This window comes from Engraulis encrasicolus, chromosome 6, assembly GCF_034702125.1.
Source record: "Engraulis encrasicolus isolate BLACKSEA-1 chromosome 6, IST_EnEncr_1.0, whole genome shotgun sequence".
NCBI classification, from domain to species: domain Eukaryota; kingdom Metazoa; phylum Chordata; class Actinopteri; order Clupeiformes; family Engraulidae; genus Engraulis; species Engraulis encrasicolus.
The window spans coordinates 53,000,144-53,005,897 of NC_085862.1; the positions used below are offsets into that span (position 1 = coordinate 53,000,144).

General features: G+C 40.8%; 1 long non-coding RNA gene across 1 annotated transcript; it reads right to left on the reverse strand.

Moving 5' to 3' along the window:
- Positions 1-900: 900 nt before the first annotated feature.
- Positions 901-4,853, reverse strand: LOC134451471 (uncharacterized). The gene is made up of 3 exons (XR_010035238.1): positions 4,471-4,853; positions 3,116-3,196; positions 901-1,107 (listed from the first exon to the last, which is right to left on the reverse strand). It is a non-coding gene; the product is annotated as an uncharacterized LOC134451471 (long non-coding RNA).
- Positions 4,854-5,754: the final 901 nt, after the last annotated feature.

The window sequence follows — 5,754 nt, forward strand, 5'->3', positions numbered from 1 at the left end:
TCATATATTGATTTATGTATTGCATTATACTGTACAGTATATTACTGCATATATTGAATTATACCCCATAATATATGGCTTACTGATGAATCATATATTGAATAATGTATTGCATTATACTGTACAGTATATTACTGCATATATGGAATTATACCCCATAATATATGGCTTATTGATGAATCATATATTGATTAATGTATTGCATTATACTGTACAGTATATTACTGCATATATTGAATTATATCCCATAATATATGGCTTATTGATGAATCATATATTGATTTATGTATTGCATTATACTGTAAAGTATACTGTTGCATATATTGGATTATATCCCATAGTATATGGCTTATTAATTAAATCATATATTGACTTATGTATTGTATTACACTACACAATATACTGTAATGTACTTTATACAAGGCATTTATGAAGTAATGTAATTACAACAATGACCAAACATCAATTCAATTCATTCAACTGTTGACATTGGTTTATTAAAAACATGAAACCAACCGACCCTTTAACACCACCGCTCACACATGCAGAGACAGAGGGGCAGACAGGCAGGGAAACGCACACAAACCACGACTTGACAACGACACCGGCCAACAGGCCAAATGCTGGTGAAACTTGCCTGTGGCCAGTAACAATTTCAGTCTCCCACTTTGGCCAGTAACTTGTACTCAATGTAAATTCAGAAATATTCTATAAAAAAAAACAAAAAAACAAAAAAACAAAACAAATAAAACAAAAACAAAACAAAACAAAAAACTGTGGCTGTGGCCAGTAAGCGAAACACCTCACATAAAGCACTGGCACACATGCACGCGTGCACACACACACACACACACACACACACACACACACACACACACACACACACACACACACCTTCAGATATATTTAAAAAAAAAAAAAAGTGAAAGTGAAGGTGAATTCAGGGGCAGACCGCCCGCAGCCTCAGTCACTCAAGGTCAACAAGAGGGCTCATAGGCCTGTCCATGGACTTCTTTTTCTCTTGGTGAAGCAGTTCACAGATTCTTTTATTTAGCGACATCCGGATCTCCCCCATCCTCGCACCTGGATGTGCCTGAGCAACAGCATCTGCAAAAGTAAAGTAAAAAGAATGTTAACTCTCTAACCCATTGTGCAGGCGAGACATTCCATTTCTTTTTCCGTTGGGAAGCGACAAGGAAGCAGAGGCTGGTGACGTAGACAAGCGAGGCGAGCGGGCGGGAAAGTTGGGCTCGGCTGAAAGATATGCTAATGAAACGTAGTGATGGGAAAAAGTTCAGTTTCAGTTACAATCTAGGGCCACACATTCCAAATGGCCTTGTTTTACCAGTCTAATTCAACCATGTGATCATTCCACCATCGAATCACCAGGCTGAATTGGACAGGTAAAAACAGGTCACCTGGAATATGTGGAACTGGATTGTAACTAAAACTGAACTTTGTCCCATGAAGCGGTAGCAGTGGGAGAGGTTTCAAATGAAAGTTATTTCATGGAGTTATGTTACAACATTGTACTTGTAGGTAAACACTTGACAGCAGAGCCATGCATGTCCATAAAACAGTATATGAGAACATATAATTGTCGGGAGGAAATGCACGAGGATTCATTCTGCCCTTTACGCCAACTATTTAACTGGACAAACAAAAACTTGGGTTTCAATGGCAACATTGCTCGACACGCCCAACCCCCACCTGCTTACATGCTTACCATAACCATCAATTTCAGACAGAGTATTCACTATGGCTGGGAATATTACACCATTCAATCATGAAAGATTAATCTTCTCCATGGCTGTGCAGTACATTAGGTAGTAGTAGTTTCAATGAGCAGCATAGTCACAATAACTAATCTGGGAACAATCCTAAACAGTGCATCTTTAAAAGGGCAGGCAACTATTTAGGGGTAACACTTAAAATTGTTGACCTGGGTGTGTAAAATATCTTATTATTCATTTTTTGTTTTGTTTTACATATCCTCAGAGGAAGAATGTTGCTAAGCTAGCGAGAATATATGGACCAAAGTCCTGTAAATGATTTGGGAAACATTTATTTTGTCTCTTGACTGACTACCAATGCTCATACAGAGTCCACATAGCAAGTGAAAAGCCAGAGGGCAAGAGGGAGTATAAAACACCACACCACCTACAATGAAAAGTAAGTCCATTCCCCTCCTTCACAGACCCAGGTTTTCAGCAGTGATTTGCCGCCAAATAGTAGTTCATGCTCTATGACCTCTTTCAAGTCACTCTGGATTAAAGTGTCAGCTAAATGTAATGTAACAAGTGTACTTCTTGTTAGAAAAAATGGAACAGGTGCACAGAACGCTGAAATTGTGTTTGACCAATGTGCAGTTGAAACTTGAAGGGTATGCCACTAGTTTGGGGCCAAATACACCGTTGGTTCATGAAGGGTTTTATTTTTCATGTTAAGCATTGTGTTACATTCTCATACTCCTTCCTTTCAATAGTCTGAAACAAGTGCCCAACATTGCCCAGCTTTGTAAACCCAGGTCAATGATTTTAACCACATTTAGCCCAATGAACCCTTGAATGTAACATGTTACATCAGCAAGTTTCACACATTCAATGTGCAGTTAATAATGTAGCTCAAGTAAACTCTAAATCTGGATGTCCTAACCCACTGCCCCTGACCATCCAGTCCAGACACCCCCCCCCCCCCGACACCGTTCACACACACAGCTCAGTACACCCCCCCACACACACACACCGTCCTACAACCAACCACACCTTCACCCTGCAATAAATAACTAGGTTACATCCATTCCATAATTAACATAAAAATAATAAAAACAGGGATACATTCATGTCTACATATCCCCCTCCCAACTTTTACCCTAGCTTCCATCCCCACCAGCAGTACCAACACTAGCTGCAGAGGTCCATTTTTTCCCACTCAATCTCTCCATTATTCCCGGTTTATTCAGTAGCTTGATTGAATGAGGTATAAAGGATTTTTTGAAACGATTATATTTGCACCAAGGGAGTCTGAATCTCCTCCTAAAGTTCAGATAGATGTATTCCCCATTTAGTGCATGATCACCAGTGAGTGAGCATAGTAAAGGCACAGTATCGCTTACCATTTCAAGTACTGGAATGCACACCAGTCCATGTGACTATTTTTTCCTCCAGACCATCGCTGCATACCTCTTCAGCAACCTCTGCAAAAAAAGTTAAAAGAGCAACAGAAAATTAACATTCACTCACACACTTAACCTTAAATAGGCACAAGGATACCCACCAAGCTCATCACTTCTATATCATTGTCAGAATTGTGAGCTAAATCTGGGGGGGGGGGCGGGGGGAGATGGGGACCAAGTTCATGTCGCGTCCAAGACAAACTAGAAGTTCGGTAGACTGGTGGAACTACAGCATTCTAGCTCGCAGTCGCAGAGCGTCGTAGTGGCACTCTGTGTCTGTGCCTCGTCCCGACAACAGGGAAGACAAGACATTGAAATCGCAGCAGCCAGCATCGTTAACAGTTGCACGTCTGTTCTTGGCACGAAGGCACTCTTTTATGAAGATGATGAAGCGAAGGAAGACTTAAACTCATGCATGTAACTGGCGAGAATGAATTCCGATGAACAAGAATGACTCGCGCATTCGTTTAAGAGTAAACATGAACACCAACATGACTCAATGAATGCAATTGCTGTGAGCAAAGCAAACTCCGAACTATCACAGAGTAGCTGAAGACAACGACGTGTAGGCTACCGTTTTGAAATTCACCAATTTGACGACAAGGCTTCGTTAACCTCTAACAATAGCTCTACAAGAACGGGACAGTGCAGTTAGTTCGTGAGCAAGTTACTCAAAAAAACCTATTGATGTTACCACAATGGGAAAACCGAAGCAGCAACAGCTATGCTTTACCAAAAATAACGCAGGACATTGTCTCATTTTACTATACTGTAGTGCCCATTTTTTAAGCAAGTTAGCGATGTGCATTTAGATCTTGTCGCACTTCACTTCTGCTTTGATTCCCTTGCGTTAGCCGAGTAAGCTAGGCGGCTAATTAACTGAGGCCTGGCTTTCTAGGCTGACGTTGGGGCTCAGCAGTATTAGCCAGATAGATGTTGCTAACCTTCTCTGACAAGCCAAATAAAGTGGGCTCACCTGAAATTGACCACTACAACCATATAATATCGACCCAAGTATTACGTTTACGTTTTCAAGATGTGTAGAACTATACCTACTGTCAATGAGAACTACACACCATTTCGACAACGCAAATATCGCTAGTAGTACAACAGCTTGGTAGCGCGGGAAATTCAAAAAAAATAACGTATTTCTAGTCCTTGGGGGAAAAAATGAACAAACATCCAACTTCGATAACCACTTGGCTAAACTTTGCACATCAACCACTGTAGACGTTTCAGACTATATGCTTGTATATTTATGTTAACAAATTAACAAACTTCTCTTTATAACTTACCTCGAGGCGGCTGGTTGGTTTGTGTCACTGTGGTGGGGAGTCTGGCTGGCGACTGTGTGGAGCTACAATCCGGACCGGACCGCGCTCGAGCCGAGACGGCTCTCTCGCCACTTTAGCTTCAGGTTGTGACGACGTGACGTAGGCGCGTCATACGTGATATGAGAGCTGAGATGATTCAATCAGAGACTCCTGTATATTGATCAATATATTATTATATATGGCCATATATGGTCCACCTAAAATGACTTTATAATGTCGAGTAAATGTCCAATGTCGTGCAAAATGTGCTTGCTGAACTAAAAACATCAAGAAATACAGACCGAATAGTGGAATACAGTTTTGTTTTGCCAGCCATATATTTTAAAATATATGGATCAATATATAGTAATATATTGTTCAATAATATATTGCTATATATTTTCAAATATATGAGCGTGTTTGTGATATATTGTGATATATTTTCTAATGTATTGCAGTATAAATTGTAGTATATTGCAGTATATTTTCCTTCCGTAAGGGCCACTGTAGGATTGCTAGTGCTACAGAGGAACATTGAGCATCATAGAAAATGCCCGTGAGCAAATATCAAACTAGCTGAGGTGAACTATAGGCCTATGGGCTAAACAGTTTGGGAAGTTTTGACAACGAATTGGATGGGCATTTCCAGAGGAATTTTGGAGAGGTGTTGTAGTCAACTGGTGGTCACAGCCTCTGGTAAGTCGTGATTTTATTTATTGGCACCGCCGTGTGCTTTACATCTGTGTTCAATGGTCGCATAGCACCGCCGAGAGAGACGTTTAGTTTGTTTTGTTTAGCTTGTGGTGTCAAGGTATTAATAAAAGTGGTATTAACAGCGATATGTTGGCTTGGGCATGCATCAACATACACGGTCTTAAACCCATTGGAGGAGCTAACTTGTTGTGAAGAGAAGTCTCATCACTTTGGTGATCAAAAACGGACCAACTAAGCAAGGAATTGGGTGAATTTAAAGTGCGACGGAAGAAGGGAATGTCACCAAAATTGTGCATCGTGTCAGGTAGAAGTGACTTTTGTTTCTTGCGGTGGAGATTGGATTCGTAGTAGCACATTGGTAGGCTAGGTCTTGTCTATTGCTGGTGAAGTCTATCTTACCCTCGAAGTTGGCTATGGGGTGAATAGGCCTATAGCACAGCCGATGGTTTGCGTGGCTTGTCTAGCATAACTGTTGCCAAAATTGAATTGTCGCGGTGTGAAATGGCTGTGCTATTGTTAGATGTTTTGGACTTTTGTAGTGGTGGCGATTTG